This window comes from Pithys albifrons, chromosome 4 (assembly GCF_047495875.1).
Source record: "Pithys albifrons albifrons isolate INPA30051 chromosome 4, PitAlb_v1, whole genome shotgun sequence".
In the NCBI taxonomy this organism is placed as follows: Eukaryota; Metazoa; Chordata; class Aves; order Passeriformes; family Thamnophilidae; genus Pithys; species Pithys albifrons.
The window spans coordinates 1,709,501-1,736,629 of NC_092461.1; the positions used below are offsets into that span (position 1 = coordinate 1,709,501).

The 27,129-nt window shown below is 43.1% G+C and overlaps 1 long non-coding RNA gene across 1 annotated transcript in view; it reads left to right on the forward strand.

Annotated features, from left to right (window-relative positions):
• LOC139671024 (uncharacterized) overlaps positions 1-25,478 on the forward strand; it is a 209,408-nt gene extending 183,930 nt beyond the window's left edge. The window contains exon 8 of the long non-coding RNA XR_011697652.1: positions 23,994-25,478. This is a non-coding gene — a long non-coding RNA (uncharacterized lncRNA). The remainder of the gene's footprint in view (positions 1-23,993) is intronic.
• Positions 25,479-27,129: the final 1,651 nt, after the last annotated feature.

Sequence of the window (27,129 nt, forward strand, 5' to 3'; positions counted from 1 at the left end):
AGAAGCCTTTTTTCTATTTAAAGAAGTAATATAATAAAATGTTGGTTCATTTCATTATACTAGCTAGGAAGGATTTGCTAGTTTCACAGCATAAATTTAGATTAATTTTTTAGATTTGACAACGTTATAAAAATTATATTGATTCTGAAATTATAATTTTAGATTGGTTCTGTCATTTTAGCCTATTAGCAGTCTTTAAATGAAGTGATCCAATGTTACAATCAATCTTATCTTCCATTATGCACTTCCTGGTGCTAAAAAGTGAGATCGATTCTAATTAACTACACTGGTTCAGTCATTTGGGTGGTTTGTTCAGAAAAAAAGAAGTTACTGCCCTAATATTACTAAACAATTTGTTATACATTTATGTAGTGAATTTATATCCAAAGTGAACGTCACTCCTATGGTAACAACAGTACAGTTGCAGCTCTCTAAAATATCAGGATGGCAACATTAGTGCTATTGCTTTAGCCAGTAAAGCACATGAAATATTTTCAGGGTCTGCTTGAGGTTTAAGAAGCAAAGCAGGGTCAGCAAAAAAAGCTTCCTCTGCAGCACTGCCTATAAATCTGTATGTACATGGAAAGCAACTTGGAAAATGGCATTTCCAACACGCAGCTGTGGCTGTGGGGATGGGTTTAAATGCTGCTTGAGAAGCCATGATGGGGAAAATAGTGCTGTGAAATGATTTAAATATGAACCAGCTCAAACTTACTTATTTCTTGCAGCATTTCCCAACTTCAGCTTGCACAGATGTACTGAGGCTCCAGAGGGTCTGGCAGAGTCCTTGATAGTCACCTTGCCCTGTGCCAGGGAGGTCTCAGGCTCTGCAGACCACCAGCCTTCTAATGAACTGTGGCTGTGGTGGCAGAGGTGTGAGGCAGTGGGGGACCAGTGTGATGTGATCCCACCCAAAATTAACCTGGAAGTCTGATGAACTCCTGGAGAGAAAACGTCTGCACACTGGATTTAAAACAAGGACAGCAAAGGCTGACCTCAAATAAAACTTGAGGGAAAATACACATTGCTTGCAATTTAATTCCTAGTAGGCTTAAACCATTCTCTTAAGTCAAACACTTTTACCTCAAGTACAAATCTGTTACTTTTCTCATCTATAATGCTTGTACCTGGAGTCTTTTCTAACCTGCTCCTTGCTTTTCCCTGCTACAGCTTTAAAGAAATGCAGCACATACACCCTCACCAATAAATCAGCTCATCTATCTGTCACATTCAGTGCAACTTGGAAAGGATTTGCCGTTCAAGGGGTGCTACACTTGCTTTTCCAATCACTGCCACTGCATCCCTTTCTGTGGAGTAACATGTTGGGGAATGAGTCAAGAATAACAAATATGAGCCTGGCATTCTGCTGCAGCATATTTCTTGACCTCCTCCTTTCATACACCCTCACAAATGCTTTGTTCCTACCCTCCTAATGGTATCATTTCACTAAGAAGCCAAATTGCTGAAAAGAACTGTGAAAGGGAGCAGTAACTTTGCAATGTATCGCTTATTCCTGTCTCTTTGTTTTCTTTTAAAATCTCATCCTTGGTCATTCAGTGCAAAAAGATCAGAAACTTACTGTGAGCTCCTCTGTCTGCCCCCTCTGAGCTGAAAAAGCACCTTGGCAAGGGGAAGAGAAGTCCTGCAGAGGTAAAAACCCAAAGTGGGTGGCAGGTGGGCCAGCACTGCACTTCCCTGTCGGCCCTCAGGTATTGCTGCCAGTCTTCATGATGCTTGCCAATAACTCTTAGGAAGGGGAAATCTCAGAACTCCTTTTGTTGATGGGCTCCTTTTATCCTTTCCTTGAACATGTTTCAGTACTGAGGATGTTCTGGCTCAAAAGATTGACTTTGGATTCTGTGGAAAGCCACTGCAGAAATTCCCCTGGGGGATGCTGGAATGTCCTTTTTACACTGGTGGTTTGTTGTTTAATTGACAGCCAACTGCTTGGCAAGTAAAAGCCTTGATTTCAATCTCCCTGCTATTGCATTTGTATTGCAAACCATCATTAATTATTTTCTATCTTTAAGAAGCCCTGGGCAGTCTGATTCTCCACTGCCTCACACCTTCACATCGGTGCAAGGGCAGTGCAAACACTCTCAGGTGTCTCAGGCACACTCAGGGTGTGTTCCACCATGCAGGGCCATGGAGGATGAGGCTGAAAAGCTTGAGAGAGGCTCTGAGGGTACACACACCCCACTGGTGTGCATGGGACAAACAACATTGGGTCACCTTTTCTCCTGATGCCACTGGCAAAGTGAGGAGACCTCGATGCACGGCCAATGCCAACTGGAAAACTGTGGGAGCAGAACAAGGTGAGAGAAACTGCAACAAAGAAGATGTGGCATTTCTGCAGAAAAACTGCTTTTGGTTCTTTCCCATTTCACAGGCAGCATGTCTATTAAACTTGGCTTTTGCTGCCAAAGGACTTGTCATATTGCATTAGGTTTAGCAACTTCTGCTGTGGCAAAGTGTGCAGCGTCTCCCTTCACATAAAGAAAATATTTTCACAAGTCTGTTCAACCTGCTAACTGTGATTACAGACAGTTGGCCCCTGACATGACATTTATTGCTCCAGCTTCCAAGTAAGAACCTCACAGCTCTGCCCAGCCAGCTACCTGAAGAGCACATATGTGTGTGGAGGCCTTAAACAAGTTTCTGCTAATGGCTTCATTTTGTACTCTCTTGGTAGGTCTTTAGCAGCTTGATGGAAGAGATGATGCTGGTAAAAATGAACTTAGAGTATGTGCAATCCCTCTCTTTTAAGCTTACCTTGAAATGGATGTTATATCCATTTGCTGCTGCAAGTGCTCTTGGCATGCATATTCCTGCAATATCCATCAGAACTGGGAATTACTGCAATTGTCTGCCTGCCCTTCAGGGACAATCTCACACAGAGGGAAAATAAAAGACAGGGAGAAACAACACCAGAACTAGAGACGTGCAACGTGCAACAAGAAGTTGACCCAGTTGGGTTCTCTGCATCAAGGAGTCCAACAGATGACTGGCCAGAGGAAAGTTTGGCATGAAATGAAAACAAATGAGCCCCAAAGCAGAGAAAATGAGCAAAACACAAACCTCCTTGTTCCCTGCAGGATCTGATGATCATGGTTATAGCAGCTACTGGAAACAAATTCCAGGAGACCAACTTCTCCATCGCTGCAGCCAGTAACTGTGCAGGCTTCTGCAAGACCTATCTCCATATTTTCGTGGTGCCTGTGAAGAAAGAAAGCATAATGAAGGCTTTGTCAGGACAAGAGAATATCATCTGGCAATTATTTGGTTATTAATGATTGGGCTTCTGTGGGGGAGTGAGGTTTTTTTAATAAGATTGGCTGTTTTAAATATTTTGTACAAGTTTTATAATTTTAAAATTTGTTAAAATTGCCTACTTTTCACCTCCACTTTCCTTTCCCCCACAAGGCATTTGTAGGGCCTGAATTCTTATATGACTTGGCCTATGCTGTATTACTTTTTTGGCAGGTCACTTCACTCTATTCTTCTCCACACAGAAATTAAGCTTTGGCCAAGGGAGAAGCAGAGCAGAATGCAGCCTGTTTCAACAGCTTGTAGTGAGTTGGAAAGAACTCTGAGTTATAGATGAGAGCTGATCAAATACTCTTTTTTTAATTATTTTTGTTAATTTCACTGTCTTATTTTTAAACTTGCATGTGCATCTGCCAGCAGCACAGCATCTTGTTATAATATTCCTATTAAGCAGGTGGATGAATCGTCAGCAGTGAGAATTTAGCTCCATTTTAGTTAAGGGTATGCTCTTCAGTGATTAAGCTTCTACTATATCTTCTGCTAGATTGGGAATTGAACTGATTTTACAACATCAGTCTGAACAGTTTCCCTCACAATCTTGTTTTTTATCATGTCAGGAAGTTATTTACAGAAAGGCCATACAAGATTCAGTATGAGGTGGGCTCTCATAACTTCTTTTGCTGGAGTTGTATCCCCTTTGACAACAAAATAACTCATGCTCAGAAAGGATAAATAAGAGTTACACAGCTTTATTCTGCCTTCCTCATTTGCTCTCTCCTTTATTTTGTTTTTTGTTTGTTTGTTTGTTTTTGATTTTCATTCTCTGCTTGTATCAATGTCTGAAGTGGGGCTGGGTAAGCAACAAGAGGTGGGTGTCAAAACACAGGGATGGAGAACTGACACTCTGAAACAAAACCATTTTTCCTCCCCCTTCTCTCCCCGTGGTTCAGTTCAAAGAAATCATCTCAGAGCAGCCTACCCTGATGCTGAGATCCTTTCCTGGAGGTTTCTAATATACTGCAGTAACAACTGTTTCCCAAGACTCTCCTTAAGTCCCCAGGGATTTTTCATGGTCCCGTCTCAGTTAAAATAAAAAGCATATTTGGGGGGAGTGACTAATCCCTTGCCTGAATGTGACATGCTATTTGGAAAGTTTGTGATCTGGTACACTGAGTCTCTGATTTGTTTGGCCTTGTGAAAACCTTTTAAACTGGCTCTGGAAATTCACCCCTGAAGCCTCTTCTGGGGCTTGTATTTTCTATTTTTCTCCCATTTCCTCAAATCTTTCCCTTGTTTCTAAAGAGTGCCATCGTCCATTCCTGAGCCCTCAAATCCAATTACCAAACAATGTACAAATCTATGGCTGAGCGTGGTCTATGGGAACAGCTGCAAAATTGCTAATATTAGGTCTAATTTAGCTACAATAAATTAGCAAGTGTGTGGAAGCAAAATGATGACAGCATAATTATAACAAAAGTCGATGTGTTGAAGTATATGGATGACAATACATACTAATTTTAGCGAAAAAACGCACCAAATGAAATGCATGCAATGAACAGACGGGACTAATAGCTCAGACACATATACTTAATGTGACCAGTCAGTGTAAAAACAAAAAGATAGATGAAGCTGTTCAGAATCTAGTGCTAACAAGCAGTGTAGTCTGAAACCATTAACTGTCAGGGGTAATAACACTCAAAGTACTGAAGTGCAGTAAAACAGCAGCACTTTTCTCGGGATGATGTGCTGATGTACAAGCACACACCTGTGAAGAGGGTACTAAATCCATCCTTGCCTTTATTACTATGGAGGGAGGAAAAACAACACTAATAATGTAAAGTATAAACGAAAATAGCAGACAGCAGAGAGTGACATTTGCATGGTCCCAGTCAGCTTGTTAGCTGAAGTGGGTTTTAATTAGCTATTTTCCAGCAAGCAAACGAGCAAATTAGTGGCAGCCATAAACAAGCAGAGACAATCAGGCCCAAAGAAGAAAAAAAAAAAGGAGATCGGACCTTTTTCTGTGTGTTTTCCTTTTGGAAATATAATGTCTTCATGCTTCAGCTGAATATTTCTATTAACCAAAAGAATGTGGTACAGCAAATTCCTTGGCAACTGTGCAAGGTCCTGAAGTGGCTCAAAGCAGGATGTTCACAGTACAGGGGAGACACAAAGCCCTGCTCTGGAGAAACCAACAGCAAGAGCTGGACTTCAGGCCTCCTGTGCAGAGCCTCAGGGTTCCAGGGCACCTCAGTCCTGCTGCATGCTGCCCTCCTGCTGGAGAATGCCCACCCACCCTCAGCTCTTGGGTGTGCAGCAGCAGGTGCTTCACAAAAGGTGATGCAGAGTGTAGGTGCCACCTTGTCCTTTGCAACGCAAGAGGCGTAAGGTGGGCAATGACCCCACAGGGGTGCCTGGTTCTACCTCAGCCCCTTCTGCTCAGGAAGAAGGATATGGCTCTTCAAGGGCTGCAGGAGACAGAGCACCAGGGGGAGTGTGAGGAGGGGAGGGAGGTGAGCAGCAGGTTGTTAAGCATCTTCCTAAGAGAAGGTGCTCATCAGTGTGGGATGCAGCCCTGGGCACACAACACAGATTCAGGCAGTAATGAGCAAACCCACTTTTGGTGCTCCTTCTATCACTGCAATATTACTGGCTGGATAATGAAACCTGCCCTGCTGTTCCAGCAACATGAACAGGAGAGGAGGATCCTTCAGAGCCTGGTCAAGCAAGGCCCAAGGTTAAGTAATTCACTGTAGTACTTTTGCCACTGAACTGATTATATTAATAATCAGCCATAATGAAAAACATGGCAAGCTCATCCCTGGAGTCAGTCATGTTTACCCTCTTGTTCCCTCTGATTTTAAGAAATGCTGATGTGGCAAAGGTCAGAAACCCAGCACAAAGGACAGATTGCACACTTGTATCTTATGCTGAACATGACCAAATCCTTCAGGTATAAAACCCAACAGCTCAAGCAAAATCAGGTAGCAGTAAATAGCTACTAGAGATAGTTGCTGGGTGGGAGAGTTTGATGATTTGAGCACTAACCTAGACCTTGGGAAAGTTGAGTTCATGTTTCACTCTGTCAGAGACTTCTGTGTCCATGGGTGACCCAGCTGATGTGTCTGGGGATGAAAGTGCTTCTGCCTGAGGAGTTTGCTGCAAAATGCTCATTAAATATTGTGTAGGGCTTGGATATAGCAGAGAAGGGGCTAATTAGTTGGAAGGAAGGGAAAACAGCTAATAAAAATTAATCTTATTTATGCATCAGTATTGCTACATGTGGCACTACAGAATGACACTGCAGCAGGCTTTGGGTTGGTATAAATTATCAGAGAGCTGCAGGAGAGACTCTCCTGCCTCCCTGTCCTTGTCTTGTGCCAAGGGTATTACAGTCTAATTAATACAGATAACACAAGTGCAGACGCCTACCTGTTGGGCGCCGTTGGAATATTAACACGAGGGGAGGGCTGGGGGAAGGCTCTTAAAGAAGGCTTATTTTATTTAGTTCATTTGTTTAGTAATGTTTTGATGGTCAGAAAACCCTGGCAATGAGTAGAGCCCAAGAGGCAATTAGTAATGGGGCAGAAAATGTAATGAGCCAAAAAATGAATTAACTTGAGCAGAGTAGGCACAGACACAAGGGGCCAATGCTTTTTGCTAGTTTATAGCCCTTGCCCCTCTGCTGAATTCAAAAAAGTGGGAGGAGGTGTGATTTAGCACAGAAACAGCCTGCAGGACAGTTCCTACCACACCCAGGGTAGCTCTTCTCTGCACAAAGCATCAAGTCCTGCCTAAAAAAAGCCTCCACCTGTAAAGTTTCCTTCCCTTTCCACCACTGCTGAGGAGGGCAGAGCACCAGGATAACCAGCACCCAGCAGATTGCCCTTGTGCCCAGAGAGAGGGGCAGCCAGAGGGATCCCATCACACAGCAGCTCCCAGCAGGGCTTATGGGGTAAAATGAGCCAAATTTTGGTCTCTTGCCTCTTCTGAGATTCTTTTGGTCCTTTGTTTGTTGGTTGTTATTTTTTCCTTTGGTGGCTTTCAATTTTTACCATTAGCAAACATACATGCTTTGTATTAGAATTCATTCCTTTCTTCCAAGTGATTCATTACTTTCTTTTAATTCATTCAGTTCTTTCTTCTAAATCTGGTTATTGTTTTCAGCTTGTACAAAACCAGAAGCACTTTCACCATATTCCAACTTTACACGCTTTGTTTTTCCAATGAACTTGTTTCTCTGTCTCTGACTCCTGTACATGAACATGAGAGGGAAAAATCCCAGGCAATTGCACTTGCAGAAGCACAGGTATGGTAACTATCCATGAGGACACGAGAGGTAACTCTCACCCAAACTGGCACATTAGCCATCCTGTTAGCCATTAGAATCAAAGATAATGATTTGTAGTTTGGAGAGCTGCTTGACTAAATCACAGAAAAACACAACTGCCCCCAAGTGTGTGCTGGGATGATTTTCAATGTGTGCTGCAGTTCTGCAACACTTGGTCTTATAGGGCCCATAGGCTTTGTCCTGAGGGAGATTATTCCAGAAAAAAAAACCCTAAAGTTGTTCTGTGGAGTTCAGGAAGGGAAACTTTGAGGAGAAAAACAATGTTCACAACATTTTAATTCCCTTCCTGCATGAATAGTTCAATACCCAGTGAAAGAACAGGAGAGCCACAAAGCACACACACTTCAACACTGCTGCTTTCTTCCTGGGTCGTGCCCAGTACTATTTCATCATGGCTTGGGGACTTTGAGGGAAGTGGAAGCAGAAGGGAAAGAAGAAAGATGATCTTTAAACGAACAGAACCGTTGAAAATTCAGAGCAAAGGAGTCAATTCATGGCTTTATCAGCATATAGCAAGTGGAAAAGCAAGATATTCCTCTTCAAAGAGGAAAGTCCCCACATGGATAAAGGTTAAGATAAAGGGGCAGACTATCTGGCTGGCTCCATGCAGCTCCCAACTGCTCTGACATTGGCTGCATCTTCAGGCTTTTTCGGGTAAAGTATCGCTGAGCAGAGCAAAGTCACGACCAGCTTCCTGAGCATCCCAATGGAAAAAAAGCAAGGGGTCTAATCCAAATCCTTGACATTTTATATTAACAACTGTAAATCTTTGCCTCAGCTCCTGCCAGCCTCGGAAATTAAATGGACAGTACTGTTCATTTCTTATGCCTACACTGCTGCATTGCTCTTAGTGAAGCTGCAGATTGCAATTGAATCGGGTAAGGATCCCTTTTCACTGACTGATGTTACCATCTTCCTTGCTGGAACTATTTCAGCCTTGTAATAGCTCTTTTTAAAGAACAGGCTGATCTACTTTCCAAATTCTTCTGCAGAAAATAAGTTGCAGAGGAATGAGGTTGAAATGCAAGGCCTTCCCCAGCAATATCTCGCTGGCCTCAGGACATGCCCTGCCAATTCCTCTGAGTGGAGATGCTTCAGTAGCAGGAGAAACAGCTTGCAGACAGGATCCTGACAAATCAGAAACAAGAAGCTTCCAGCAGCCCAGGGAAGCCAGGCAAGCAGGAGACAAACAGGCTCAAAGTTCAGCCCTGTCCAGGTCCCACCTGCCTGGAGTCTCTGGGTTCCCCCTCACCTGGACATGGAACCAATACCAGCAAAACCTGTTCTCTTTGGCTTCTTTGCCTAAACCATCCCAGAGAGAGAATAATGATTAAATGGGAAGGGTTCCTCCATTCACAGTTCAGCCCCACTAAAGAGTTGCTGCTCAATTCTAGGGTCTTGTCCAAGCACAGTGGGGAGAGCCTTGGGTTTTCTTCACTGCAACAGAGACACTCCATCCAGGCCCACAAAAACTGTATTGCTCCTCTGGTTTTCTCTCCCTGTCTCTCCCACTCCTTCCTTTGCAATCCTCTTTTCTTTAAAGTTAGTTTTGCCATCATTATTTGCACTGAGTGCATATTAGACACGAGGCTTTCAGGAATTAATGGGAAGGCTGAGCAAAGGAAGATACCATTGGGATCAGGATGGCAGAACTGGGTGCTAAATAGAAATTTTTCTTATGTCTGGATTTTGGAGGCACAAATCTATCTTCAGTTCTCACTCATTTGAGGAAGAGCTTCAAGAAATACTCTTGTGGCATGACTTGTTTTCCTCTGGGTTGCTGTAAGAGAACCCCTGACAGACAGAAACAAATGAAAGTCCAAGCAGACACATGTAAAACACACAGAGTTGAGGTGGCACCACAGCTGGTCAGGTGGGACCCAGCTTTGCCAGGCCAGCATGGGCCAAAAGGTCAAGCCACGGGGCTGGTGCAATTAAAGGAAGCAGCCATGTGGTGTCTGCCACAATGAGAAAGAAATTGCCATTTGGGGGTGGGTAATCCTTTTAACAAGGGCTGCTTCAAGCTATCTCTGTAATGTTTTTAACAATTTGTTTTGCAATTGATTTCCCTTATGACAAGGCAGAAGATATTTTTTCTTCTGGAGCTGAACTGGGGACAGTTTGATGGGCTAGAAAGGAAAGTACCTGTGTTTCTGCTTTGATTATAGTCAGGAAAAATTAATGCAGTCACACATTTTCATAGGACATAGACCAGACTGAACAAGTGTCTCTTCTCTCTCTTCCTGAGCTCCCCTTCTGAGAAATAGGGAAAGAGCCAAACATATAAACACAAATGTTTCCCAGCAGGTAATGGAGAGAAACTGAAAATCTCTTCCCGTATCTTCTCCTCCTTTCTGCTCGTTTTCTCTTTTAAATGGAAAAAAATGGGACTTATTTCAGGCATCTTCCAGGAAAGTGTGGGGGATGCCTCAGCCTCCTAATCTGCAAATGAACAACAAAGCCCAGATACCAACTTAGCATCAGGCTGTAGTCATAATAAAACTACTGTCTGCAGATGTGATTACTGGTAGCAGTGGGAATAGGAGAAATTCATAAGCTGGGAAGCCAGGAGTTCCTTCAAAGTCTCAGGAGTTCCTTCAAAGTCTCAGGAGTTCCCTCAGAGTCTCAGGAGTTCCCTCAAAGTCTCAGGAGTTTCTTCAAAGTCTCAGGAGTTCCCTCAAAGTCTCAGGAGTTTCTTCAAAGTCTCAGGAGTTTCCTCAAAGTCTCAGGAGTTCCCTCAAAGTTTCAGGAGTTTCCTCAAAGTTTCAGGAGTTCCCTCAAAGTCTCAGGAGTTCCCTCAGAGTCTCAGGAGTTCCTTCAAAGTCTCGGGAGTTCCTTCAAGGTCTTGGGAGTTCCCTCAGAGTCTCAGGAGTTCCCTCAAAGTCTCAGGAGTTTCTTCAAAGTCTTGGGAGTTCCCTCAAAGTCTCAGGAGTTCCCTCAAAGTCTCAGGAGTTCCTTCAAAGTCTCAGGAGTTCCCTCAAAGTCTCAGGAGTTTCCTCAAAGTTTCAGGAGTTCCTTCGAAGTCTCAGGAGTTCCTTCAAAGTCTTGGGACTTCCCTCAGAGTCTCAGGAGTTCCCTCAAAGTCTCAGGAGTTTCTTCAAAGTCTCAGGAGTTCCCTCAAAGTTTCAGGAGTTCCCTCAAAGTTTCAGGAGTTTCTTAAAAGTCTCAGGAGTTCCCTCAAAGTCTCGGGAGTTCCCTCAAAGTCTCAGGAGTTCCCTCAGAGTCTCAGGAGTTCCCTCAAAATCTCAGTATTCTTCTGCAATTTAAATAGATCAAGGGTGCAGATCCCTTACAAGTACATTTTCCAGGAACTTCATACTTAGGGAAGAAGTGCTTCCCAGAGGTATTTTTTCCTTTCCCAGTATTTCCCTCCCTCTGCCTCTAGTTCCAGCAGCAAACATGGGAAGAACTGGGCAAAACCAGAAACTGTCTGTGCTGAAACTCAATGATCCTCTTTGGATCTGAAAGAGTGGGTTGACTGCATGCTTGGGACAATTATTGACACTCCTTGTAATTATTTAGTCCAGTCAGTTCACTTTTGATGCTTATTCCTAATTTTTTTTAGCTTTCATCACAGAAAATATGCTCATAGTTTTCATGCTATCCAGATGTGATTTCCTCAAAAAAATATATATTACACCAAAAGGCAGATAGCTCCTTTCATCTTTTCAAATCCTAATACAACTGAAAGAGTTTCTTGAATAAATGTGATGTAGGCACAGAAGCACCTTTTTTACATTGCAAATATGGAAGATCAGATACCAAGTTGCTGAATATGATGTAAATACAGCCTTTTACAGATTAAAATCAATGGAAATACAGCCCCCTGTTGACTTCATTTGGCTTTGGATCAGCCAAATGGATCACCTGTACATACATATCCAAAGCAAAGAAGATTCTGACATAAGCACAGGCTGGCCACAAGACTCAGAAATCTGGAATCTGGAAAACAAATAAGCCACCCATAGAAAAAATATTCAATGGCTTTTCATGCTGCAAATATTTGCAGTGCTGAATTTTCTGAAGTTTTTCAGGTGATCTACATATTCCCCAGGTCTCATCTGCTTTTCTCTCATGACCTTAATACAGCACACAAAAAAGAAACATTGCCTTTTTCCTTGGCTTGATTATCCCATTATATAACAGACCAAAACTCATGAAAATGGGAAATGCAGAAGAAAATCCTGACCACAAAAAAGCATATGTGCAGGAATGATAAAAAAATCAATTGCTAAAATTACTTTCTTGGTATTAACTTTTAGGCAGCAGGGGCAAACAGAAAAAAAAAATCTCTCTAATTCTTATCTGAAGATAAGAATGCCTAAAAGGTATTTGGATTTGAAAAGCTGTGTTGGCATCTTGTGAATTCAGGTTTGCACAGAGTCAGGCTAATCCATTCTCTTGCAACATTAATATTTCCCCTCCCTTTGGTGAAGTGTGAGGGATGACCAAAAATCCAGCCCACTCAGGGAAATCATCAGTGGTGTTCCCCCAGCAACTGCCCTGCTGCAGCCTGGCCTCAGCGTGGCATTCCCCTGGAAATGCTGAGCACTTCCCCACCCTCTGCCCTGATGAGGCCACCAGCAATGATGCTCCTGGATCTGTGCACAGAGCCAAGCACTGCTGGAACACCCTGCAGGTTGTTGCATGTGTCTGCTTTTATTTATTTTTTTCCCTCACACATTTCTTGGCTTTCCTATGACATAGTGATTGTGATGGAAAATGTACATATCAGACAAAAATCTCAGGGTAAAGTGAAGCATAAAATTTTAGAAAGACATTTTACACTAAATTCAGAGTCTTCTGCTGTGGTAAACATTTCTGCTATGCTGTGTTGATGAGGATTAATAGAGGAATTGACACCAAAAATCCAAGATATAAGGATGGTACTCATCGTCCTTCTCTCAGCATATTTTTCTCTCACTTCTTCCCAAATCAGAAAATAAATTGTTTTTCAGGATTTAGCTATTTCCAGTTGTGGAATCAAAAATATTATGAATCAAATTATTGAGAAATATTGAGGATGTCTCTGAAGATACAGGAATTTTCTAGCAATGACTAAAAGGCAAGAGAGAATTTCATGCCTGACAAGAAAGTGTGAAGACTCAGCTGCTTCTTTTGAAGGACAGTGTGAAATTTCAGACAAGCTTCCATGCTGCTACAAATCACTGCAAAATAAAGTACACACTCAAGATTTTCTGGGGAAGAGTCTCAGAAAGAGCTGGAAAAAGAATCATCCTTCTGAAGGAGGGATAAGTGGCTTTCTGGAGGGTCTAAAGGCAGAGATCGATTCCCATCCCAGGGCAGCACACCAGGACCAGTGGGATTTCCTGGACAATAACAGTTGATCACATCTGCCCATACTGGAGTAGCTGTGAGATGGAAGTGTCAGGGTTTCAGGGGAAAGCTTTTCATTGATATTGTGTAAATTGGAGCCAAGAGATGCTGCAGAACAAAAGGCCTTGTCTGCTGATGAAAGTGGGGGCACCATCCAGGCTGCAGCCTCGGGACACCTGAGCTCAGTGAGAGAGCTGGTGTACTTTTGTCTCCCAAAAATTCTGGTTCCTTTTGAACAAATTGCTTTAGTGTTCTTGGGTCCTGTTCTTCCCTCCTCAAGAAGGCCAATGGGATCCTGGCTTGGATCAAAACTAGCATGGCCAGCAGGCCCAGGGCAGTGACCCTTCTCCTGGACTCTGCCTTGGGGAGGCCACACCTTGAGTGTTGTGTTCAGTTCTGGGCCCCTCAGTTGAGGAAAGAGATTGAGGGGCTGGAGCGGGGCCAGAGAAGAGCAACGAGGCTGGAGAAGGGACTGAATGTGGCACTGAGTGTCCTCTTAAACACCTCCAGGGGCAGAGAAGCCACCATGTCTTGATCCAACCCCACTGGGATCACCAGCCCAGGGCACTCTGTGCCCCACTCTGTGCCATGGGCTGGTGATCACAGTGGGGTTGGATCAAGGATTGGACTTGATGATCTCAGAGGTCTCTTCCAACTCAAGTGAAAAGAGAAGAGCAACGAGGCTGGAGAAGGGACTGGAGCACAAGTGCTGTGGGGAGAGGCTGAGAGAGCTGGGGGTGTTTAGCCTGGAGAAGAGGAGGCTCAGAGGTGACCTCAGCACTGTCTGGAACTGCCTGAAGGGAAGTTGTGGCCAGGTGGGGGTTGGTCTCTTCTCCCAGGCACTCAGCTATAGGACAAGGGGGCACGGTGGGCTCAAGCTCTGCCAGGGGAAATTTAGGTTGGAGAGCAGAAAAAAATTCTTTACAGAGTGCTCAGGGATTGGAATGGGCTGCCCAGAGAGGGGGTGGATTCCCCAACCCTGGAGGTTTTTCAACTGAGCTTGGCCGTGGCACTGAGTGCCATGATCTGGTAAAGGGACTGGAGTTGGACCAAGGGTTGGACTTGATGATCTTGGAGGTCTTTTCCAACCCAATCCATTCTATGATTCTATGATCAGAGGCCACTTTGCTTTTCAGTCCTGACTTCCCTCCCTGCACATTCACACACAGAGGAAGGATGGGGACGAAACAGCTCAGATTTTAAATTACTGACACAAATGTTTTTAACACAAATACTCCTGAGAGCCACAAATATTCCCAGATTCCTTTTCTTTATGTAAAATATTTTCATCCTTAGGGATTCTAGTGGTGCCTTAATTCTGGAGCACTGCAACCTGCCATTGACACAATAATCAGACTTTGGGATTTAGTCAATCTTTTCCAACAAAGACAACAAGGAGGCAGCTACACAATACTTGTGTGATGCTTTTTCCTATTTTTTTTTTAATTTATCTACTTATTTATTTTCTGTGAAGAAAGATAACCTGGGAGTTAACAGGAACTGAGGTTAATCCAACAGGCAAACACAACCATATATTTGCCATAGGAGTCATGTTATATTTCCCATATGCAAATTAATGCTCTACTCACCACCCTTTCCAGTGGTAGGATGGACAAACTCTTGTCCCACCATGTTATTATTGGTTTTAGCAGCATAAGCTCAACTTTTCATTATCAGAAGGAATGATTCATGAATCTGTCTCACTTGCCTTTGGATTGAATGGGAGCAACTCTCCCCAGCAGAAGAAAAACAGTCACTATCTATTTTTATTTGTCTCCTTGCTGGTTAAATAAAGAGATAGACCCTTTTCTGCAAAACAGGACAAAGTCTTTTGCTGGAAGAACTTAACCCAGGCATAAAACCATAATTGCTAGAATTTTCTTTATCACTACTTCTTTCCTTTATCACTGCCCTTTCAGACAGGGATCTCCTGAGAGAATCCTCACAGCTGACACCTGAACCTGAGACCTCTGGGGGCAAACACATGAGAAACAAAAACACGTGAAACAAAAACGTTTTACTACTTAAAGAATGATCCAATTAGTGACCTCAGGCTTGCCCTGGTGAAAATCTGCTGGACTTCACCCTGTGTAGCTGGACTGCAGCCATACAGACATCACACATGTTTTGTCCCAGCAGTTTATTTTCACAAATCTTTAAAAAGAGAGCTGCTATAAAATGGTTTCAAGTTACAGAGTATTTTGTTCCCCAGACAATACTTCAGTTCCCTACAATGACAGATAAATGAAGAAATATTCTGGTGATTATACTAGCAAAGAGCATTCACATTCAGAGATAGATACTACAAAAATATCTGAAGAAGCTGCAGGTGAAGAAAAGAGAAGCTGTGCTCAGTTTGCTCTCCCCTGCCCAGCTCTGGTGAGGGTTGCAATAACCCCAAAGGCCAGTTGTGTCCTGAAGGAGGTGATTCTGCCCTCCTATTCTGCCACAAAAGGGCATCAGCTTGCTGGAGAGAGTCCAGAGAAAAGCCACCATGGTAATTACAGGGATGGAGCAGCTCTGCTATGAGGAAAAGCTGAGAGAACTGGGATTGTTTAGCCTGGAGAAGAGAAGGCTTCAGGGTGACCTATTTGCAGCCTTTCAGTACCTGAGGGGAGCCTGCAAGAAAGATGGAGAGACATTATTTATGAGGAATGTAGTGACAGGGCAAGGGGGAATGGCTTCAAACTGAAAAAGAGTAGGTTTAGATTAGATATTAGGAAGAGATTCTTTACTGTGAGAATGATGAGGCACTGACAGAGGTGACCCAGAAAAGCCTCATCCCTGGAAGTTTTCAAAGCCAGGTTGGATGGAGTTTGAGAAACCTGGTCTAGTGGAAGGTGTTCCTGTCCTCGGCAGGGGGGTTGGAACAAGGTGGTCTTTAAGGTCCCTTCCAACCCAAGCCATTCCATGATTCTGTGATTTTCCTCAGGAAACACACTGCAGGCTGGGGAGCAGCACTTCTTAATGCCCTCAGTGGAGCCAGAGCAGGGCTGGGCAGGCCCATAAATCACCCTGCAGAGCCAAAGCCCCCACACTAAGATGAGGGAGCAGGAACCTCTTCGAAGGATTCACTTTGCAGGTGCTGCTTTGCATATCTGGGCTCACATTGACTTTCATCCTCCCTTTCTGAGCTAAGAAAAATGCTGTCTGGTGCTGCCAACATGTCGGTTGCCACAAAGACTCCCCCTCTGCTCTTCAGCAATAAACATTTTTTATCTGCACTACTGGGTAGTGTAGATCCCTCCCAAGTCTAGGCCCTGATTTACTCCATTTGTACCCACAAGCAAATGGCCAAATATATGCCAGCATGCCATACCTTTACACACACCTTGCACAAGTGGAGGTGGGAGAGGAAATGAGATGCAAGCCCAGGGTCCAGCAACCTTCCAGCCAGAGAAGCTGCTGGACACAGGAGGCTGCTGATCATCTCTCAGAAAAGCCAAAGCATTGGTTAAAAATGCTCAGAAATGCTGGTTTTGCAGATTTGAGAGAGAAGGTGGCAGAGTATTTCTGTTAGTCTCCAGTGCCTTTGCTGAGACCATCTGTAATAGGGTTAAAATAGGAGGGCACATGAGATGCTGCCTGTTATAATGGTGCATCTCCTGGAGACAGCACTGCCTTCAGACGAGACATGTCCCCAAGAACACTGTCACTCACAGCCCCCTGCAGGTGTCAGGTGCCCTGACTGCTGTTATTATTATTATTACTATTAGGCATTTGCTGAGTGCCAGTGGAGCTCCTGGTGCTCATCACCAACTCAAACAAGTCGCCGATTTTTAACAGTGGACTGCCTGCATTTCCACTTGTGAAAATTTGCCTGTTTGCTTCTTTAGGCACTATCTTCTCCAAAGGGAATTATGCAATACACTTTTGTTTCCTTCCTCCAGGACTTACAGTACCTGGTTTTGGGTTTTTTTTAAACACACAACAGCTCAGCTCCTCACCGTGGTAAGGCAGTCCTTTACATCCGTCATCTCTTCGGGATCAGATCACTAATTCACATACAGGATAAGACAACTGCCAAATTATTATACTATAAAGAGAAGATCTTCAGACCCCTGTCATCTTGATGAAAGCAGCACCATCAAGTGACCTTTGCCGGTTCAAGGTCGATAATGAGACAAGTCAGGCAGGAAGAGCAGCGTGTGCTGACTCCATTAACGCTGGCTGTGTGCACACTCAGTAGCACTGAGTCTCCTGTCAATTAGCGTGGGTAAACCAGGGACTGCTGATTGCCAGAGACATGGCACAGCGAGCTGCTGCTACCTTTACTTCTACACCCTGCTGCATTTTAATTAGCTGCGTTCCCCTGACTATTTCTTTGGAGCTTCATTACTGCCGTCTTCAAGAAACTCAAGGCGAGCCTTTCCCATTGCACATCGCTAATGAGGAGAGATGAGAACCCCTCACCACGGAGCCTGATAACCCTGGACTCTCTGCAGCACCATATGAGGGGGCATGGGAAGATTTAAGGGGCTTCTCAGTGTAATGCAACGTGAACATCGCTCAGAGATGCTGAAACAAAAGAATCAGTCAGAGCACACAGGGAAAGGTATTCCCAAATCGACGAAGAATGTGAGGTGGAAAAATGATGCACAGTCCATGTGTGTGCAGGTGAATGAGTCTGTGCTTGCATAAGGTGGTGTTTCAGAAAGGATTTTTAAAGATCACCCTATGCACTCCAAGCTCAGTAGCTGGGGGTCTGTTTGGAAAGAGTTAAGTCTCCCCAAGGGGCAGCATCTCTTCCTTGCACAGTCCACACAGAAGGCACCCATGAGAGCTGACAGATGAAGGGCCCAGAGCATCACTAAGTTATTTCCAAGATTTCCCATGGAGCACAGCAGCTCAGCAGAAATCCAGGTGTTTGTGAGTCGGGCTTTACTGCATTTTTAATCTTTTTGCAGTCATTTGGGTACCATTGGTCCAATTGTTCCAATTTTCCTTGAGTTTCAATTATACTTGAAGCAAATTGGGGTAGACAATTGCTGTCCTAACAGCCAAATGCTGGCCAGACCCATTTACAAATAGCTTCAGGTTATAGTATCAGAGGCTGTACAGCTCTCCCTTCACAATGCACAGATGTGCTTGGTGCAGGTCAGCTCAGTGAGGGATTCCTGTTGACATTTCTAGTCAAAGTCTTGGTCCTGTTCTGCTTTCCTGGATTCATCTGCTGGCACCTCCCTCAGCATATGGGTGGTTCTGCTGCTAAATTTTGTCTCAGGTGTCTGTATTTCCCATTTATAGCTCAATGTGAATATTACCTGGGTCCCACTCCCACCCTGTATGACCACCAGCATTCATTCCATCCTCACAACAATAGCTCTTTTAATTAACTTCTCTCATATGTCACTCATGTCCTCACAGACTCGCAGTTAATGAGCCAGCAAACCTACACTGGGATTGTTTTTCTCTGTGAGCAATGGTACAAATCTTGTAGATGCCACAAAAAGTTGATGAGAGCATTCATGCTGGAGACGTGATGGAAAAGTCATGGGATGGTCTGAAGAAATTCTGTTTCCTGCATGGCTTCAGCAGGTTTTGGATAAGAGGTGGAAAATTAATTAGGTCAGGTTTTATCTGACAGTCATTTTATTCTCAGACACTGTCCAGAAATAAAGGATGTGTCTCCTTCACTTCAGTGGCTGCTTTTACTGCTTTAGAAGGAAAGGTTCCTCGAAATGACTTGTGCCTGGGAAACCTCCTTTACAGTTAGTGACCCAACTTCATTTGCTGTTTATTGCTTTATCTGCATTGAGGAAATTCAGGCCTAAAGAAGATTGTGAATTGAAAGAATCCTTTCAGCTGCTTCTGAACATGCACCAGCAACTTCTGCTGCCCTCTGAGTGGCTGCCTGTACAGCAAAGCAGTCCTTGAGGAGGGGATGTTGCCATGACTGTGACATGGAGGGAAGAAATGAAACCCAGAGATGCTGGCTGGGCACAGGAGAAAGCTCTCAGCATCCTGTAAGGAAGGAAGCTGTGCAGGACTCTGCCTCCCTGGAGAGTCTGTGGCCTTTGCAAACCACCTGCCCGCCTCTGGGGCTGTGCAACTTGGACCTGCTGCTCATCACAGAGTTGTTCTACAGTGGCACACTCTGGCCTCAGCAAATGTTGCCTTTACAAAACCAAAAAAATCCAAAACAAACAAACAAAAATACCAAAACACACTGAAACAAACAAAACAAAAACCCAAAACACACCAAAACAAACAAACAAAACAACCAAAAACACACTGAAACAAACAAAACAAAAACCCAAAACACACCAAAACAAACAAACCCCAACAAAACAAACAAAAAACCCCAAACAAACCAAAACCAAAACACCAAAAAAAACCACCTCAAAACCCAAACACTGTCTTCCCATACCTTAGATCATTATGCTTTAATTTCCCTCAAAGGGCTAAAAAAACCCCCACTTTGCACCCAGGCATGAAATATGCTTTGTAAAAAGAAAAATTCAAATCACCGAAATGGGGTTTGTTGAAGTGCTTCTACCTGATGGGGGTTTTGCTTTCTCTGAAGCAAGAGCTACCTGTCAGCCTGCACACAGCCCTGTGCACTTCCCCAGAGCTGACTGGGAAACACCAGTCCTTTCTTTCTTAAGGCAAACAGCCATTCTCCAGAGAAGCCTGGACACCCAGCACTGCTCCTCCTCCTATTCCTCACCCACCAGTAGTCAGATGGCTCCAACATTCATGCTGTGCCATCTAACAAATGCTTGTCAGCCACCTGTGTGGATGGCTTTAAAACAGTAACTTTAAAAAACACCCACCAGCATCCAAACATATGGATATGTGCCTGAGGGCTGAATGCATTCTGTCCATACAGTTATTCTTGTGCCTGATGCAATCTGATACTCCATCCATGCTGGTGCAGGGGCTCCTCCCTGCATCCTCCTACAGGCTCTTCCACAGGAGTTGGGGATCAGGGGGAGCCACAGCCTAAATTCACTTTATCATCTCAGTGTTAGCACTTTATCACAGCCCTGATTGATAAAGATACAGCTGCCATAAAGGAGGTGCTGATTGATAAAGATCCAAAGGAGGTGCAGCTCAAAGGAAATGCATGAGGTTGTACAGATGATGGCAAGAACAGGAGAGCTTTGCTTCACAGACCTCTCAGTGGAGCAGGGGAAGCCACTTCGACCAACTCTGGCTATTCTATTAGAAGTATATTTTTATTTATTCTTCCTAATGCTTCAGCTGTGCATGCCCACACAGCATGAGGCTGACTTGAGGAGCCTGAAAATATAAGCTTGAAAGCTCAAAATAGAAGCAAACCACTCCAGATCCTCTCGACAGGTGACAGGATCGCTGCTTAGAAAAATGCTTCTTTTCCCATCTTGATTATAATTCTTCCATTAAGATGAATTAATTTTTTGAGAGAAAAGAGTATCACCAATAGAGTTAAGACTGCTTATTCTCTAAAAAATTGTTGTGTTTTCACCAGGAAAAAAATAAAAATTCAAAACCAAGAATATTTTTTGCCACATACTCCAATGGAAGTAAAAATACCAAATATTTCTGACATGCATTTTATTGAAAACTGCAATTTCTGACTGGAAATATTGCTGCAGTCCCTCAAGAGTTGTGCTAATTCTTTGACTCCCTTTTCCCCAAGGGAGTCTACACATAAAGAGTGTAGAAAAAACAAGCCACTCACATTTGCACACACTCTGTATTTTTCCCTTTCCCCACACGTCCTCAGAGCACACTTGGCAAGGCAGACAGTGGGCAAAGGACATCCTTTCTCATTCCTTGAGCACAAAGAAGTGATGCTCAAAGAGATCTCACAATGGCCATGACAGTTCCATATGACAGACCAAGAAGTCAGGGGAGATTTTCCCACATCCCTCCCCTAACAGGGCTGTACCCCCTCAGCACTCACAACACCTGGACCACAGCTCTCTGCACAGCAGCTGCTTTGCCCAAAGAAAACCATCTTGCAGCTCTTCCAGCTCCACCTGTAGGTGAAAAATTAGGGATGCTCTTCACACCTCGTGACTCACTTTGGGGCTCTGGCACATGCAGAAATTCCTGTCACTGCATCCCCTCTGCTTGGTGACAGCTTGGGAAGAGGCAGCAGCATCCAGCCAAGGGATCCATCATGTCTTAAACACACACTCACATAGGAGGTTTCCCTCTTGATCATAATTAAAGGCTGTTCTCAGTCAGAAAATAAGTGGCAACTGAGGTACAAATTTGCTGTAGTGTGCAGGTGTCTAAAAACCCAAAATATCAGAATTTTTTTCAGCATGTTGTCACCTACTGCCTCTTAGAAATAAGCTGACAAGAAAAGCAGAAGAAAGACAAAGCAATGCTGATCATCATAAAGGAGAAGAAGGATTTAGGGATTTATGTTTGCCCAGTAGTCAGCTACATAAATTGCTTGTGAATAAAGGTTTAAAATGTTTTAAAATGTGTTTGAGGCATATCTAGGCTTGCTTATTTGCCAGGGAATAATATTTGTGCTGTTCTATCTGTCCCACTCTAAATCACCCAAAAGAGACTGTAATGTTGCTAATAAAACAAGATGAATCCAAAAAGGGCAGGAGCAGAAAAAACATCCTCAGGTAAGGAAATAAGAAATAAATGACATGGATGTATTGGAAGCTGAAAGTAATTCTTGCAAACAAATCACATGCCAAGGAAGCAGGAAGGAAAAAACATGTTGTTTAGTAACAGTTGTGTGTCCATAAGAGATTTATTTCAAGAATCTCTCCCTGTTATCTCTGTGCTAGGAGTGTGTGGATATTTAAACACCATAAACTGTTAGCAAGGTCTCTCCAAACAATGAAAAAAAAGAGGAGAGACACCAAATGGAAACTGGTATGATCTTCTGTTTCTCCCAAGGTTTACCAGAGCTGGAAAAGAAGTAAAAGTGGTGCTTTCTCAAAGAAAAAATAGAAGCTGAGAAACATCTGACCTAAACTTGAGAGATTCAGGGCCAGGTTGTGCTACAAACATCAGTTCCTTGCTGTATAATTAAAACATCAGTTCCTTGCTGTATAATTAAAAGCAGCTTCAAATGTTTTGTTCAACTTATATTTCAGCAAGGTAAAGATATTACACAAATGGAGAAGTACAGATCACATTCTGCTTTCCCCTAAACTCACATAAATTAATGTGGAGCATCTCCACCAGCTTCCATCTCTGCCTCTGCACTCTTGAGAAGGATTTGACCCTATGGGTTTAAAATTGCTTATGGGACCCAATATTCTAAAGCTGAATGAAAGAAATGCCCTTGAATTCTTCCTTTCCTGGCAACAAGGTTATAAAATCCATGGGTAGTAGTGTCCCAAAAAATAAAAAGGAAATAAATTAAAAAAAAAAGAAAGAAAAAAAAGGAAAAAAACCCACTAAGAGCCATCAAAGAATAGATAAACCAGCAGGAAACCAGAGGAAAAAAAAGAAAAACCAAGGACCTCAAGACCCTGGCAGTGCTCACAAGGCAAAGTGAGAATGGAATAAGTCTGCATTCTTTTGCTCCCATTAAAATGTGCTTGTTCCCCCCTACTGACCATCTTATTTGATATATTTTTTTTGCTGGATGATTTTCTGTGATAATCCCTGAAAAAAACCCTAAGAATGAAAGTCCACTTGGTCTCCTGGGCCCTCACAGATTTATTTTAAATTCACAAGAGCAGAGGGAAGAAGGAGGGAAGGTTTGTATTTTCTGTTTGAGTCTTAGATCTCCCTCTAGTATGTGGCAACCCTGCATGATTTCAAACAAGCTCATTAGGTTCTGAGCTAAAGGTAACTATAATTAAATTCAATTTTCTATCTACTGCCAAGGTGCACAGGTTTCTGGGCAGCCAGCTCTTTGTCACCTTTTCTGTGTACTTCTGGATAAATATGAATATTAATGAACCCCCAGTTCTTCTCACCCTCCCCTTTTCCAATTTATTCACAACTATTCTTTCTGCAATGAAAGAAGAAAAAAAAAGGTAAAATATAATTAGCTTGTCTATGAGAAGCCCTGAGTCTGCTCTGGCATCAGTGACTGAGCCTCCCACTTTGCTGGTGGACAAGGTCCTCATGAAGAAAAGGACCTTTAATAAGACAGGGGTTGATTATCTTCACAAGTCCTGACAACCTTCTGAGAGCCAGTGAATGAAAATAAGATTTCTTGGTCGTTTTCCTGATCATGCCACTCAGAGAGGATTTTGCCCTGCCTAGAAATGAATGTTTTACCCAACTTGGGTCACACATTTCTTTATTGGAAATCTGCAGACACTGAGAGGAAGTGAGGACAGAGGGTTTGGTCTAAAACTGCTGGTGCTAACAGGAATAATGACACAGAATCACAGAATGGATTGGGTTGGAAAGACCTCCGAGATCATCGAGTCCAACCCTTGGTCCAACTCCAGTCCCTTTACCAGATCATCTCCCCTCTGCCAGGCCATCACTTCTCTAGAGCCAGCAAATTAGCTCTAATAATGAAGTGGGAATCCATAATTATCAAGCCAGGTCCTTGCCACAGACCAAGGAAGCTGATTCCAGCCTTCTCCAATTTATTTTATATTAGTAACAATTTGCATTAACAATTAATTCCCTTTGACTGTGTTCAAACCTCAGTGGTGTTTACTAACTGAAAATACACTGGGAAATGTATTAACTGAAGAAACATTCCCTGCACTGGCAAATTTTAGGCAAATATTTGTGGAAAGCCATTTTCAAAACTTCAAACCCAAATATTTATCCCAGAAAAAGGATTCTAGAAATCCACTCACAGCACAGAAACACACAGGCGAATTTTAGACTAGATCCAAGCCACAAATAGGTGTTTTGTTTGGTATTTATACAGAATCTATCTGAAAATGAAGGTGGCCTTTAGTTGCCAAGGGTAGAAGATGTGTTTTCTGCAAACTATTGCCAAAAAGTAAGTTAAGAAAGGAGAAGAGGGAAGTTCAGCTCCTTCAACATGGAGAGCCTGGTGGCCAAATACTTCAACTCAACCCACCTGCAATAAAATTTAAAGTATTTAACTCAGACAGCTGAGACTACAGCTGATTATTTTTGGTCTCTCCAACAGCATCACACCCAAAGAGCACCAGGAGAGTTCAGCCCTCCTGGAGTGGACCTTTGCCTGTCACCTACAAGTGGCATGGGCCAAGCCTAAGAAACCTTGATGGAAGGGCAGAAGAAAAACTGTATTGATACCAGCCTGGTGCAAGAGACATGTAGAAATCTTTAAAAAGCCAAAAGGGTTTTGTTTTTTGTTTTGTTTTTTTTTAGTTCTCAGGCTTTCTGTCTTTCATGACCTAAAATTTCATTCTCAAAGGACTTCCTTGAAGGTGTTTTAAACAGAACTACATATAAAAAGCCCAAATGGCTGACAAAAGATCAATAGTGTTTCTCCCAATGAGACCTGTGAAAAATTGTATTTTTAACATGCACTTTTAACCTCTCTCAGACTCCCTGTCTCAGCAACCACCACACAGCATATGGTTCTATCTGTCAGAAGAATTAAACAAGGATCTACGAAGATAATGAAGCACTAAAACCTGCAGTGGAGATTAAACTCTCTGGAAACCTGTGAGCAAGTGGGAAAGGTTCAGAACAATGTTTCATTGCAAACTGGAAAACAAACAGAAGATAATTTTGTTTTAAAGCAGATGAGAACAGGACGAGACCGTGAAATGGTAGAAGAATTTGTTCTGTACAGAAGGCAGAGAGCTGATCATCAAATATGAGAGGGTTAATCTATCCTTGTCAAGAGAGCAGAGGGCTGGGCAGTTCTTGCTTTTTCATGAACACACCACCATAAGTAGCCAGATGGGGAGAAAGCTTTTCATCCTCAGCCTGGGATTGGGAGGCAGGTACAAGGCACTGCACGGGGTACCTCCCAAAGGCCACATTTGCCCCAAATTCTTGTGGAAGGGAGGCAGAGCCTGGCCCTGCCTAACACCCCTGGCACAATCTCACAGGGGAGAGAGCAATCTGAACTGTGTAGTGGCATGAGGTCAGACAGGATGCTGTGCCACCTGCGGGCACACCCTCTGACCCACAGAACATCTCCAGGTCTCCCTGGACGATGCTCAGTTGAGAATTGTCCTTGTCCTGTTGGCCCTGGGGAGGGAGATGCACAAAAGCAGGTCTTTGTGAAGATTTTCCAGGAGCCTAAACACCAGTTGTAGTGCATTAAAATTCCTCTGGACAGGTTGCTAATTGCTAATTTTGCCAAGACTGAGAAGGAAAAGCCACAGCAGCACCTGAGTGATGCAAGAGCCACCCAAACTCCCCTACCACAATGTCCTAAAAACTGTATTTTAGCCCCTGATAAAGGCTCCCAGCACTGAAAAACCTTCCATATTTTAATAAGCTTAGTTTTTTGTGAGTCTCTGGAGCCTAATCATTAACATTCCCTAATTAATGCAAATGTCAATCACTATGGCTGCACCTGCATTACCTGCTGAGCTGCCCACCACCCAGTCAGGGGGACCTGGGGGACCCTGGTGTGCTCTGCTCTCACTGGGCCTGGGGTCCCCTGCACAGATCAGTGTGCACTGGAATTCCATCCTAAGAAAATGTATTCTCAGGCTCAGGGACCCAGAAGTGCTGCTGCATTCAGTAATATGATATATATATATGTATAATATACATAAAACCTCATCAACTGCCCTACAAGCCCACGCAGAAAGGTGGACACTCAAAACCACCTTTTGTTGGAGGTCAGTGAAGAGAATAAAAATAGGTTTTCTTTGTTGCTTCACAAGGGATAAATGCTGTTGAAAAAGGTGTAGCCAATAACAATTGCAACAACAGAAAATACTTGCTGGGGTTAAACTGCAAAGCAATATTTACAGGAAACTGCACATTGCTTGTGACTCTGCAAGACTCAGAGAGTTCTCCTTGGTGTGAGTCAAAACTTCCACCTCCACTCCACCCAAGCTGGTGGAAATGGACAGCGCCAGCTATTCTGGAAGCTCTTGTTTTCAGAGAAAGAAAAATGACAGGAGAAACATTTCTATCAGCACAATCATTCCTTTGGCTCTTTTGCCCTCCTTCTTCCAGTCCTGGATGTTAAATAAATTACTCTTGCTAGGAAGTTCCTCATACAAATTCCTATCCACTACTGCTGACTGTTTGATGATGCTGTCACCTTCCCAATGCCACAATGCTTTTTCTGAAAGCAAAAAAAAAGCAGGCTTTTTTTTTGATGACATACAATTTAACAAAAGACAACAAACCTCCAACTTCAGATACAGCAGAAAACCATCATCCTGTGACCAAGGACCACAGAATGCCTGAGGTAGGAAAATACTATTTATTCTTGTAATGGATTTTATGAACAAATCAAATGAGGTGAGATGTTTCTGAAAATTTGATCATTCATCACCAAGACCTTTTCCCATCTTGTACTCATCAGTTCTACTACCTGCTGCTGCTGGAAATCTGTCTGGTACACAGAAATAGATATAACACACATACACACACTTACTCATGTGCACCAACTCCAAGCAAGTGCTTGGCCTTCTCTGGAGAGCAGCAGATTTATAAAGATGCTTGGAACATTTAATCAGTCATTTTTATTTGCTTTTCTTTTAATAAAAAAACTACTGCAGCAACGGAATGTGAACTTTTGCCTACTTCTTAAATGTTGGATTTAACTGTTCTCATTTTTTAACTCCATCTCAGAAATAGTATGTGTTTCTCATGTTGGATTTTTGTCTGTCAGAATGGCAATAATTTTAGAGTTACAGAGATATAAAAAATCCCAAAGGCTTGAGAAAGGTGATAATTTAGATATCTCTAAGCATTTTCTGAGGCTCTGAGAGAGAAGATGCTGTGGTAGCAAAAAAAAAAAAAAAAAAAAAAAGTGCTTTAAATCCTGGCAAAGTTTTGCACGTGTGTATACATGTTTGTGTGTGTGTTTTAATGTCATGAAATACCAGAAAGAAGTTTTGGGGGAATAAATTTTCAGCATTTTTGCTCATTTAAGGGAGGGCAGCCAAAAAAAGTCTCTTCCCAGAAGCTTGGCAGCAATCCCTCATGGAGACAAATAAGTGCATTACAAGATAGTGCTGTTCCCTTTCCACTGTGCAGCAATGTAGGATTTCACACTCTGTTCACATTGCACAAGATTGAATGAAATTTATCAGTGTTCAAAAGGATCATTAAAAAAAAAAAAGGAGCACAACCCAATCCTTGCTGCATAAGCACTCAAA